This window comes from Neopelma chrysocephalum, unplaced genomic scaffold (genome assembly GCF_003984885.1).
Source record: "Neopelma chrysocephalum unplaced genomic scaffold, ASM398488v2 Primary Assembly neopelma1_24, whole genome shotgun sequence".
NCBI lineage: Eukaryota > Metazoa > Chordata > Aves > Passeriformes > Pipridae > Neopelma > Neopelma chrysocephalum.
Window position 1 is genome coordinate 47,326,128 of NW_020897693.1, and position 12,992 is coordinate 47,339,119.

At 49.0% G+C, this 12,992-nt stretch overlaps 1 protein-coding gene across 3 annotated transcripts in view; it reads left to right on the plus strand.

Annotated features, from left to right (window-relative positions):
- Positions 1-12,131: 12,131 nt before the first annotated feature.
- EXOC3L4 (exocyst complex component 3 like 4) overlaps positions 12,132-12,992 on the plus strand; it is a 28,383-nt gene continuing 27,522 nt past the window's right edge. For all 3 annotated transcript variants that reach the window (XM_027674025.1, XM_027674027.1, XM_027674026.1), the window contains exon 1: positions 12,132-12,539. The gene's annotated coding sequence lies outside the window, so the exon portion shown is untranslated. The remainder of the gene's footprint in view (positions 12,540-12,992) is intronic.

Here is a 12,992-nt window from a genome sequence, read left to right on the forward strand (position 1 = left end):
TATTCAAATGCTATCAGGCGCACGGGCAATCCAGAGGTGCTCCTTGGTTGTTCACAGACAAGGTAAATATGAATAATTACTGCAGTTCTAACTTTACACGATGTATTCTGATGCCTGGCTTTTTGTGGTCAGTTTTCACACATCTATTTGACTTTCTGTTGCCACTGGACTCCACAAAACATGAAAGCCTGACTCAGTGATGCATAACAGGACTTCCCAAAAGTGCCCAGTGGCTGCCAGCTGTGCTCCCACCAAAGCTGCTGGACATGAGGTAAATCCACACTGAATTCACACCACCTACTCCTCCCAGACATAAGAAATACTATGGAAGTACCAAGCTGAAGCAGAAGTGATCCTTAGACTTTGGAGAGGCTGACCACAGGAATGATGACTATCCCCATGTATCAGTGCTGCTGAAGGGATGGAGAGATTGGAGGCTGGGTTTCAATAAATTACACCAGTGCAATTACTGGTTTGCACATAATGACCTGAGTCATGGTTTGTGGGGGCATTATTTTCATCTTGGTGCAGTGCCATAACACCGTGGGTTGTACAATGTGATGCAGTGTGTAGTAAATCTCAAACCCCACTGCACTTGCACCGAGTAACTCAGAGCCCACAATCGCAGCTTGAGCAGAGCGTGAATTACTTTTCAGAATACGATGTTGAAAAAAAAACAACAAAAGCTTAATAGGGAAGAAACAGAGGAGCTTAATAGGGAAAATCAAAAAGGCTATATTCTTTCAATCTCATAAAAGTCAACAATATATTAGAGAGAAGTGTTTAATAGGTCAAAGAAGAGGAGATGACTGGCATTCCTCTGCAATGTGGTACAAAGATAATCACCATGAGGACAAATATTTTTAAACGTCATTCTAGCAGATGAAGCCAGAGAGGCAATTAAAATGCATGACACAAAATGTGCAATAGCCACAGAAGCAGTACAAATTTGGCTTCATTGTTTTATCCTTTGATTTTTTAGCAGGCTGGGGAAGATATTTGTGTTAGGATTTAAAATGTGGTTTGTCGGTCCCATTGCTGTTTTGCAATCATAGAGAGGAAGGATTTATACACCTTAGTGTCATCTTCTCTAATCCTCATTCTCCCTTTCCAAGAAGAGGTGTCTCAAACGGCTGATTAGGAAACAAAGAATGTGGAAAACTGGAAGAATGGCCTTGGAGTTCAGTTAACCTAAGCACATCTATGTTTACTCTTCTGGGGAATTACTAGAAATGACCTAAAATCCAAATTGTTGCATAAAAGAGGGCTGAAGCTGGGCTCAGAGCAGACCTTTGTGGTTTCAGTATGCCTGCCAGGCACTGCCTCAGAAGGAAGATGCCAGTATCCCTTTCAGAGCCAACAAAGCACTCTGTTGTGCCAGGCCAGGCAGCCACCTCTGTCTGTGTGATCTTGTACATATCTAGGTGAGGGTGTGGCTGCCAAGGTGTGCTTGCCTGACAGGGTACATCAAAGAGGATACCAGGCGTCTTCTGCCATCTCCTGCCACCCAGTTCTAAATACAGAGAGCTGAAAGCAAAAAGGGGAGAGAGGCAGGAGAGATCAGACCAGGTTTCATGTAAAATGCTTTAAAAAAAAATTTGAAAAATCTAAAATTTAGTTGAATAACAAATTGATTTCTCCCTTTCCCCCATCAAATTGCTCAGTGTGGCTGCTGGCCTGGATAATCAGGAAAGAGGGATGCCCCACAGCATGGCACCAGCCTGCCATCAGTGCTTCAGCTCCTTCCGGGACTGCCCAGCTCCAAGATATCCATCTGCATGGCCAAGGCAGAGCTCTGCAGCTCTTCTTGGCACATTGGGTGGGGGTTTGAAGCAGCTGGGTGCTGAGGAAGGAGCTGCTGCTTCCCTGCAGGGAGAAGGGAAAAAGTCTCCCTTTGGGAAGGGATAGTGCTGACAGCCACCGGGAGCCGAGGCCTCATGTGGGGCTCCATAGAAACAGGTAGAAAGCTCAGCTGCTCCCATCTGATTAGTTCTTTCCTGTAGCAGCAGTGGGAAGCCCATCCAACACCGATGACATTGAGAGGCTGCAAGGTTCCCAGACTCCACAGTGGGGAGCCCATCCCTGGGGTGGTGCGGGTGCTATGGCCACAGCGACACACTTGGCAGGGACACAGGCACTGCTGAAAACTGTGGGGCTGGCTCCAGGACACAGTGTCCCGGCACTGGGAACAGTGCTCCCTGGAGAGCCCAGCTCTGTGGGGGCACAGCTGAAAAGAGCTGCATTGACACAGCACTGAGAGCTCCATCCATCTTCCAGCTTTCCAGCTAACGCCAGACTTTCCAGCACATCCTCAGCTCTACAGAGACGAGTTTGGCTCAGTCCTAGGAGGGATGTGAGCTGGAGTTTTCTGCATACCAAGGCTATGCTGTGGCTTGTAGGGCATGTTGTGTCCTCACAACAGTGTCAGTAGCATTAGGTCAAATTAAAGCACGTCTGTTGGTGAAAGAGAAGTGAGGTTGGCAGGGTTTGCCCAACTAGGAGGTGGTGCAGACGACGCCAGTTGCTCAATCTCAGCTGCACCACGGTGTGTTTGATGTTGCATGAACCCCACAGACATCACCCAGAGGAATTTTCTGTGGGTTCAGGGAAGGAGTCATAGCTATGCTGCCCTGAGCTTTGTCCCGACTTTGGCAGAGAGAAGGACAAAGTGGTCCAAGACAGGCTGCTGGGCTCTGCTCTTAGCAGTCATGTGAGGACCAGGACAGCAGTAGGGTCTGGCTGTCAGGTCCCTGAAAAAGTGGTTCTCTGCTATCTCCACCCTTTCCTCTTGTGCCCCTGAAAGCACACGGGGTAGAGAGAAAGGCTGAGTCTTAAGTCTGTACCACTATTTAATTCCATTCCTGCAAGAATTGCTGGGCAGAGCCAGACTGACTTTCAGACTCAGAAGTAGAAAATTTCTCACCAATATGATTCAGAGAGTAAAATAAAAATTATTTGGGGCTTTAATCCTCACCCTGCCAGTATTAGAGCATCGCAGAAGGAAGGAAGAAGAGAAAAACTCTACAGGATGGTGAAATGTTCACTGCAAGAGTTGGAATGAAGGGAGGTGCAATGTCCTGGAGTCCTTTGCTGTCCCCTACATACATGCACGTGTGTGAGCACGACCATCTTTCCATGAGAGGTTACAACCACAGAATGCAACTTGGTGAAATAGTGGCACGTGGAAGTAGGTAAACACTGGGTAAATCTGAAGCCTTTGTTTCCCAGGTTGGAATAAAGTCAGTTTTATCTCCCCAGATCCAATGCTGCCTTACTGAATTTTGATGCTGGAGCAGATAGAGGCAATTAAGTAGATCGTTTACTTTGTGGTTCTGGCTCTGGCACAGCGAGGCTTCTGCAAGAGCACCCTGGGAGCTGGGACACCCACACACCCCAGCAGCAGGTCTGCCCCCCCAGCATCACAAACACCATGGCAGAAGGGAGCACATCCCCAGGCAGCTTCTCCTTGTTTCACCCTGATAAATCCCAGCTTCCCGCTAACAGACTCACAGAGTCAGATCAGCACTGCAGAATTATATCTGCTCCACTTGCCTCCTTGTTTTTTCCCCTGGGGAAATGTGATATATAGGCTTTCTTAAAGGGCCGCATGGCACACACAGACGTCACCCGTTGGGGTGTGTGCCCCAGCCCGGTTTTGTGTGGCAGCCTGAAACACCTGAGGTGCCCATCGGTGGGAGAAGCGCTGCTGCTGCACCGCGCCCGCTCCCTGTGCCGGTGGCAGCCCTGGCTTCTGGAGGAAGGGAAGGCATGGCCAGGAATGCAGAGGCAAGGGACGGCTGAGTGGTTTGCAGTGTTTCCCGATGCAGTGATGCCAGAGGAACAGGGCTGCTGCCGCCCAGTGGGAAGAGATGCGTGGGAGCCTGTGGGCGAAAGGTGGCTGTGGAGCGTAACCAGGGAGGGCAATGCAAGCTGCCGTGCTCCCCACAAGCAGCCAGCCTTTGCAGTAGGGTGACCCATGGCCCCAAAAAAGCTGATCCCCACAGAGGTGGCCCCTACAGAAGTGGGCTTCACCTGTGCCCCTGCAATTAGAACTCGATGGAGACACGGCAGCTGGCTGGCACTGCTCTTGGACACATGGACACATATGCTGCCATACACTGCTCTTGCACCCATTTCTGCAGCAGCCACAAAGAGGAGGGGCACAGCCTGCCAGAGCTACAAGCAATCCATTGTGTTCCTGTCACTGCTTTAAATCAAATTAGACTCTACAAGAAAGAAGGTGGTGTTTTTACAGCAGCATCTGTAATGCCACTGCAATTAGGGCTCCATTATAGCCCCCCGCACTAAAAGGTTTCAAAACATGGCTATATAAACCCCCTTGGACTGAGAAAGAAAAACATTGCCAGTGAACTGGTCCATTTGAAAGGACAAATAGAATTGATAGACACCTCTCAGGGCTAGAGTGCTTTGGGGATACTCAAATTATACACCTGTGCCACTTGACTGCCAGAGTGACGTTCAACCAGGGTATGAGCAAGAGCCTTTCCCACCAACTTCCTTGGCAGCTGCCCACACTCCAGGTGATTCTGGCACTGTTTTCTACTGGTCACCATTTTTCCATAGGGATTATGCATTTATTAAAATAAAGGACAAACTCCTAATACTGGTTTGCAATCATGACATTAGACAGGCTCCAGTCAGCCAGAAGTGCCCAGCGTTTTGCAGCAGCAGGAGCAGGGTTTGGAAACACTCTAATAACTGGTTAGGAACTACTGCCTTCGTCAGCTTAATAACCAGCTATGGCTTAACCAGTTTCCTCTGAACAAAGCAACATCATGATTTCTGTACCAGCTGGGTCCAACCACCCCACCATCACCATGCAGAAATGATGCACAGCTCACTGCACATGATGGGAAAGACCCTGAGGGTCAGACCGATGGACTGCACATGAAGTAGCCTGGAGCAAATCAACCAAAGAAAGTGACTGGGCTCTAATATTCACCCTGAGAGTGTCTTGGTTATAAAACCTTCAGCTGCCTCACACGGACGAGGTCCCTCTGCCATCACTGACCCTCACAGCAGTGGCTCCTTAAGGGAATCATCTCCACAACGATGAGCCCCTGTAGGCATTGGCTGGCACAATAGATTTGAGCAATTTCAACAGATTTATGGGTTTAAGGTTTATGGAGTCATTGATATGTGAATTAAGCACTGACTGACTGAGACTAGCTCTTCAAAAGGAGTCATTATAATCTCTGTAGAAATATAATGATTCCAGTGACAACAACTTCAATGAAACTTCAGAAACACTCATTTAAAGAAAATGGTACAGAAATATATATTTAAATAAAACACTAGTTCTCAGTTTTTCCCATCCACCAAAGGTAAGGAAAATTCAGCTTTCCAGAGGTCAGACATTCAGGCTTCCTCCAGGGAGATGTCAATAAAAGTCACTTTCCCCTTCCCTGGGGCATTGCTATGGGCACCAAATCTCACGCTGGGTGTGAGAAATGCAAAGGTGTGATACATGCATGCTTCAACATTGGAAGAAAGCCAGAAAGCCACGGACCCACAGTGTTATACAGATAAGAAACAACTTGCACCTTTTCCCCCTCCATCAAACCAAGCCTGAGATTAAGCTGGAGAAAGTTGAGCCAGGAAGAAGCCAAACGGGTTTCTTACATGGCTCCACTAATTTTTCTCAAGGTCCTTGTGCTTTAGAATGTTCTGCAGCAATGTGGCAAACAAATGTTAACACAGTAAGTTTTTGAGCACTGTAGAGTTGAAATTTTGGTGCAGTAAAGCAAAGCCTCACAAAGGAAAAGCTCAAGTTCCTGCTGTTTGCAGCCTCCCCATCATCTGCAGCAGAGGCAGTGCTGAGCTCTCAGTTCAGTCCTTGGCCCCAGTGACACATTTTCAACACAGACATCTAGCTGTGGTGACAGGCACAGCAGGCAGGTTCCGTGGCTCCAGAAGTGGTTTGCTCTTAGTCACATAATTTAAATGACAGAGTAGTCTAACTTTGCTTGAATTGCTCAGCAGTGCTTAATCCCCACTCAAAGTCTGCTGGTCATGAGGGAACATTCAGCCCTCAGCCACCTCCACGGGGAAACTCTCACTGTTATTCCCCATCTCCAGGTGATGGGGCTGGTTATCCCCCCGCACTGACGGACCTCAGGCTCCATCCCACTGAAGCCAGTGGAGTTGCACCACAGTGAAAAGCCATGGCATCAGGCTAGTGTTTCGGCAGAGTGTGGGGTGAAGTAAGAGCAGAAGTAAAATCACGTAGATAAACTGTTGTCACTGTCATGCACAAAGTGCTTCTGCTCTTTGAGTTCTGGTTTGGCAGCTCCTGTGATGAAAGAGATGAGGGCACCCTGCTCAGTAGGACAGCAGCTTCCTCTTGAAGTCAATGAGCTCTGACACTTCAATCTCGAGGCTGCTCAGAGGACTGGGGTGGTGGACTCCACCCCGGGCCTCGCTGATGTTTGCTGCAAACTGATGGGCTACAGAGCACAGAACCTGCACAGCTAGTTCTTAGCAATTACCATCCATCTACTCATCAGCTCACCACTGATGACAAACAAGCAGAAGGAAACACTCAGCAGGCAGCACCACAGCATGTCCCTGATGCACCAGCTGAGCGTCCCCAGGAGCAGAGCTCCTGCCGGGGTGGGGGAGCACACGGGCGCTGCGCCCTGACCCTGGATGCACCACACAGCTCCGGGGCTGGGGGGGCCAGTCTGTGCATGTTGGCAAACATGCTTGTGGGGCTGTTGAAGTGAGAACCAGGAGAATAGGGAAGCCTGTCTCCCAGTCACGCCATCCCCGTTGGCCTCACATGAGTTCCAGCACGCTTCGGCACAGCTCCTGGCACAGCACACAGGGCTGATGGCTTGCTGAAAGTGTTAAACATTTTCACTTCAAAAGAAGAAAACCAGTGTGAGAGATCCTGCTAGAACAGGCCTGTTTCAGACCTTTTCTGGGAGGAGAGGAAGGAAAACTTTGATGCTTATCCTTCCAGAGCACCTAGGGTGGGCTTCTGCAGCAGTGGCAGCTCTCATGGAAAATCCTCCTGGCCCACCTTTCTGCAACAGAATGAGCACTCGTGGTTTTCTTCCCTGGCTAATATATATACTAATATATACTAATTCCAGTGGTCTCCTTCCATGGCTACACAGAACAGTGTAGGATACCATCCTGGGTCTGGAGTACCTTCTTCTTCCAGATAACATTCCTGTGTTTTGCAGAAATGCATCTTCCAAATTCTCCCACTCAACCTTGAGGCCAGCATCCCTTCTGCAACAGCCAGTTTCCAAACCACAACCTGCTTCTTGCCTGCAAATGTACTTTTCAGCTTAAGGCTCAACCCTCCCACAACCTAAAAGCAGAAAGAAAAATATTGCAGGTGAAGCAATATATCTCATTTCTCTGCAAACCACCCCCCAGGAGGCAATGGCTGCACAGGCACGTGCAGCCCCCAACATGCCTTTGCCTCATCCATCACCAGCGATGCTGTTAAAAATAGCAAGCCAGCCTCTCTGCTGCAATAAATCACTGCAGCTCTGGGGTCTCCTCCACCCACACGGGTTGAGATTTCAGCCCCACTACTGAGCAAATGAAACCTGCAGAAAGGGAGTGGGTCACAGCATGCCCCACCAAGGCTGTGCCGGTTGGGTTGCCAAGACTGTGAGAGGGCATCCAGTGTGGTTTTCTGGATGTGCATCAGAGCAGTATTCCCCTGGAGCCTCAGCAATGTGTTTTTCTCCTGGCTCTTGGAGCTGATGAAAACCTTGGGGCTGTGGAGTGAATTGTGCAACCCCCAACACTACTCTCCCTGCCCCTCACCCCACCAAGGAACACTGCACCTCTGGAGCCTTTCACTGTGTTCCATGGGTGTTATCACAGGAAAAGAAATAAGAAGGAATATAATAAATATGAGTAATAAACACAGAGAAGGGAAGAGGGAGCAAATAAACCTCAAACCAAATATTCAGAAGGGTCAGGGTCAGGAGGCAAAGCAGCTGTCTGAAAGCCCCACAGAGGTTAGTGGTTGCACGGCATTAGGGAGCTGATAGTCAGCAACACTCTTGCAGATTTGGGCTCTGCACATCCTTCACACCTTTTCTGAGGAAATCAAAAACCCTTTAAAATATTTTCATAGCAAGAGATCAAGCAACACACCTCCTCCTTACCCAAGGAGGGTAAACTGAATACATGCATTTCACAGGTGGGGAAACTGAGGCAGGGGGCACAGCAATGTGTTCCCAAGGTTGTCCTGCCTAATTCGTGTCCATTATGCATGAACTAAGCCAAAGGAAGGACAAGACATGCAAACACGGGGCTCGAGGACATCTGTGAGTACAAATACCTGCTGGGAAGAGACTCCTGAGCCCCAGAGGGAGGGAAGGAGAGAAGGAGGGAGTAAGGGAACTCATGCATTCCCTTTGAAGCTGGAGGAGTAACTCCCCATACACAAGGCAAACAGGACAGGAACTGCACCTAAACTGTTGCTCACAGACACTTGTCAAAATCCATCCTGAAGATCTCCGATAGTGCAGCTTCAACAGGCAGAGAATCACTGTCCTCTCCCCATCACAGAGGGAGGGCAAGTTATTCCCATCCTTTTTTCATCAGTTCTTTCCATAGCCCACAGCTGTTGTGTGGCCTCTCAACTTAAACAGCCAAAACACGTTCATTTCTTCTTCATAGTCCTTATTTTCTAGATCTCTGAAAAGTTGATCTGCTCTCCACATGACTGTGACATTTTCTGTACCCCCTCCACCACACATCTCTCCAGCCCTATTTATAGTCATTTTTAATGCACCTACAACTTGACAAACTCTTTGCAAAAGCCATGCGGAGAAGTGTGCTTGTGCATGGAAGAACCTCACCACTGCAAGACTCAAAGCTCATCAAGGGTAAAAAGAATTATGTTAATCCTGCTTTCATGGGAAACACCAACACGTGGGAGACTCCTGCAGCTTCAGTCAATCCTTGCTTTCAGCTGAGCAGGTTGCAGTGAGATAACCAGACTTCTGGCACTGACCAAACAGACCTCTCTCTTATAATAAATGCCAATGGGAAAACTTTGTTTTGGGAAGCATCAGATGCATTAATGTTAACATTTCACCCCTGAGTTCTGATACAAGCTGTGCTGGAACAATCATACAGTCATAGAATGATTTGGGTTGGAAGGGACTTTAAAGATCACCTAGTTCCAGCCTCCCTGCCAGGGGCAGGGATGCCTTCCACTAGACCAGGTTGCTCAAAGTCCCGTCCAATCTGGCCTTGAACACTTCCAAGGATAGGGCATCCACAGCTTCTCTGGACAACCTGTTCCAGTGCCCCAAGGTAAAGAATTTCTCCCTGATATCTAATCTAAATCTACCCTCTCTGTTTAAAGCCATCCCCCCAATGTCGTATCGCTTTGTATCTCTGTAAAAACATCCTCTGTGGCTTTCTTGTAGGCCCCCTAGAAGGGAGAGGTGAGGGGAACCAGGTGAGGAGCAGTTGGTTTTGCATCTCAGAGTGATTGCAGCAGCCACTTGCCACAAGATCCTTGAACTCAGTTCTGAGGCACCGGTGCTTTCACCTGGATTTTCTAGGTTATCTCTTACTTGTGATTTCTCAACCTGGTTTTGCCTTCTTTTCTGTTTCCTTCTTCCTTGTTGAGTTGTTCTGGTGGGAAGGTCCAGGCTTAGCCAGGTCCACCAGCCTGCTGCTAGTTCAGAGTAAGTGCATCAATATTCCACCCCCCAGATGGTGATTAACCTGTTCTCACCACCGTCCCCAGAGACCCAAAAGGCAATTAGGCTGGTGCTGCTGGGTGGAAGGTAATTTCATAATGCTTCTCCCACGTGGCCAGATCTTTTCAGGAACATGTGCTCCCGTTGATGGTAGGGCTGAAGAACTCTGTGGAACACCACGTGAACAACCGTGCGGTGCAGCTGTGTGGCTGTCACTGTGTCAGCGGGTCGATTAGCATAGGCTGAGCAGCTGATAATCCAAAGCATCCCTGGGGAAAAACTTGGGAGGCCACCTCCTGAAAGGATTAGCTTTTTTCTCCAGGTCACTCATCCACTTCCAATTAAGAGCATAGTTGTGAGTTTAGCACCAGAGGGATGGGCCTTCCTGGTGGTAGGGAGGGATGGAGGAGCATCGTGGGCCTGTGAAGCCTCGTGGGGCTGCCTTGTGTGCCCCATGGCTGGCTGGGGACAGGGTGGTGTCCATGTGGTGCCCATGACACTAAGGACCACAAGTTTTTTAGTGCAAAGTTTCTGAACGCTCATGAGCTCTGGTGAGAAAACACACATTTGATGCTGCGGGGCTGTTAATAATGATGAGTGAGGGACCAGGACTCTCCAGAGGCTATGGAGAATAGGAAGAGATAGATGTGTTACAATATACCCCAGCTTCACCATTTTATTGAACATCACCACAATCAGTGTATTTTTTTCTCTTTGAAACCTCCTGCTGGAGTATGGAGACCCTTAACTTTCCTTTTTAAAGAAAATTAGCCTTCAAAGCTAGCTTGAGGGTTATGACCTTCTAAAAAAACTGAAGAAAAATGGTAAACAATTGCACAACATAATAAATTTTTAAATTCCCATGACCTCCTGGGGACAGACGCCTGGAAACAGCATTGCCCTGATGACATTAGCAGGAGCAGGGGTGCTCCTTGGGAGCCAATGCTGGGAGAGAGCACTAGAAAAGGTTGCAAGCAGAGAGGTGACCTCAATTGTGGGATTCAGAGCTCCCCCAGGGTTGTCTTGATCAGCATTCCAGCAAGCCCTGGTGCTAGCTGTGTTCCGAGGTAGCTTACAACTTCCAGGGAGATCCAGATCAGACTCCACCCATGTTGGACCTGCTGCTTGCTCTGGCTGCACCCCAGTCATAGTGAGGTTGTCTGTACAAACCAACACTCTGTAAATGTTTGATGGAGGAGAAAATTACCAGCTGAGATGGAAAGAGATTTAGTCAGACTTTGGGTCCAAAGGGGCTTTCCACACCTCAGCATGTGCCTGAGTAAATAGCTCCTTCCTTTGTCCATGTTGTCAACCTGCCAGGTGGCAGAAGAGTTATCGATTACGGTTTTCCCCAGTACAGCAGAGCAGTCTCTGTCTTAAACATGACTTTGAAGAGCCCAAGGACAGAAAGTTCAGCACTGGGCTGCCAAGCTGGGGAAAGCTTCAGTCAAGACTCCTCCTGCCACAAACAGTGCTCTGCCCAGTCCCATCTTGCCATCCGGGCAATTTCACACCAGTACGTGCTGCCACTCTTCCCTGTTTAATTGATCACAATTATTCCCATCCCACACACTTTCCATCTCCTGGACACACAATCTCTCCCAGAGGTAGAGGAGACTGTTCAACTCTCTTCTCTCCCTCTGTTTTCCTTTGCACAGCATGAAGTCCAAATGCCACTGGACTTTATTTCATCAATCCCTCGCTAACCCCTTTATTTCCCCTGTCACACTGACAGGTGACATGCTGGCAGGCTCCTAAAGCAAAGAAGTACACACTGCCCATGGCATGGTGACAACTCTTGGTTTATCCCTCTTGTGTTACACCAGGACCTTGGCCACTTGGAACTGCCTGGTGTGTCCAGCCTGGCAGCCTAACTCGCCTCTGTCTGGGCACTGCAAGTTCCCCAGGGTTAAATCACTTTACACCACTCAGTGAAAAAACAAGTGAATGTGTTTAATGTTGTTTAAACCTTCAAGGCCTCATTTTTTTTTGTGCTCCTTTGCTTTGAGTTCCTTTCAAGGTTCCCAAATGCTCCGGGAATGAAGGGATCCAGGTCCAGCAACCCCATGGAAATAAGTGCCCTCGGAGCAAAGTGAGGATGTGAATATATAAATATTTAACCAGGGGACACAGTGCCCCCTGTCACTCACCCATGCCTGGCAATCATTACTGGGACTGAGCCACTCATGATCTGCAGAAACAGGGCAGAAGGTGGTGAAATGAAGCCACTCCCACACAGCAGCTCTGGGGTCGCTTTTGAACCCCCACAACCAGACATTCCACCGGGGCAGGACCACATGCCGAAATCCTTCTGCCCACCACTGTCCCAGGCCAGCTCAGTGCAGCAGCTCACCCCATTTGAACGCCTGGTTCAAACCTCCACTGTAGGGCAATAATTAACCTTGAATGGAGGTTGTGCAGCATTTTTTCCCCAACTCCTTCCTTCTTTTAAATGCTCAGACATAGTGAAAGTGAAACAGTGCCACAGTCTCTCCCGGCAAACAAAGAGGTGAAGGTGCTGGAGGTGTTGGGCAGGTGCGGACAGGCCTTTTTGTCCACTTTTTACAGCCCTTTTCAGACAGAAAAGGAGGATGAAGAGCAGCACCATTCTCAGAGGGAGCCCCTCGACCAGCACCTGCGTGAGGAACGGTGTCCCAGTCAGCTGATGTGGGTGAGCTGGCCTGGACCTCTACCCTGTAGAGCTGCCCACCTGCCTCTGCATCTCCCCTGGATTTCCTGTAGCACGGAGCCGTTCTCAGTTTCATTCCTGTGCCATTCCTGTGGATCATTCCTGTGCCATCCCAGCTCGCCGTGGAGGGGATCAGTTTGGTCAGTACTGGGGTATGTATTCCACCCCTTTTCTTGCCCGTGGGATCACATCTTATGTTCTTTCTTCCCTGGTTCCCTTTACTGCTCAGCTTGCCCCTCTGATCCTTGCTGCTCTGCTCTGTCCATAGAGTCCCCATGCAGAGTTTGAGCTAGGTGTCAGCCTCCTTCCTACTGAAATCCCTGGACAATGGGGTGCCCTCCTCTCCCTCCCACCCTCAGTATGGGCTGTGATGGGGTGAGATCCTGAGCGAGGCAATGAATGGTTAGATATTCCTCTGAGAGCATGTGATGCAGGGTCTGATCCCCTCTGTGAGAGCAGCTCAGCAAACCCATGGGAAGATGCAGTCCCTGCAGTTTACAGCTTGTGAAATAACTGTGTACAAGGGAGTGAAACTCTGATCAAGGAAGGGTGAAATCTATTTCCAGAGTCCCAACATGTCCATTCACTGCAGT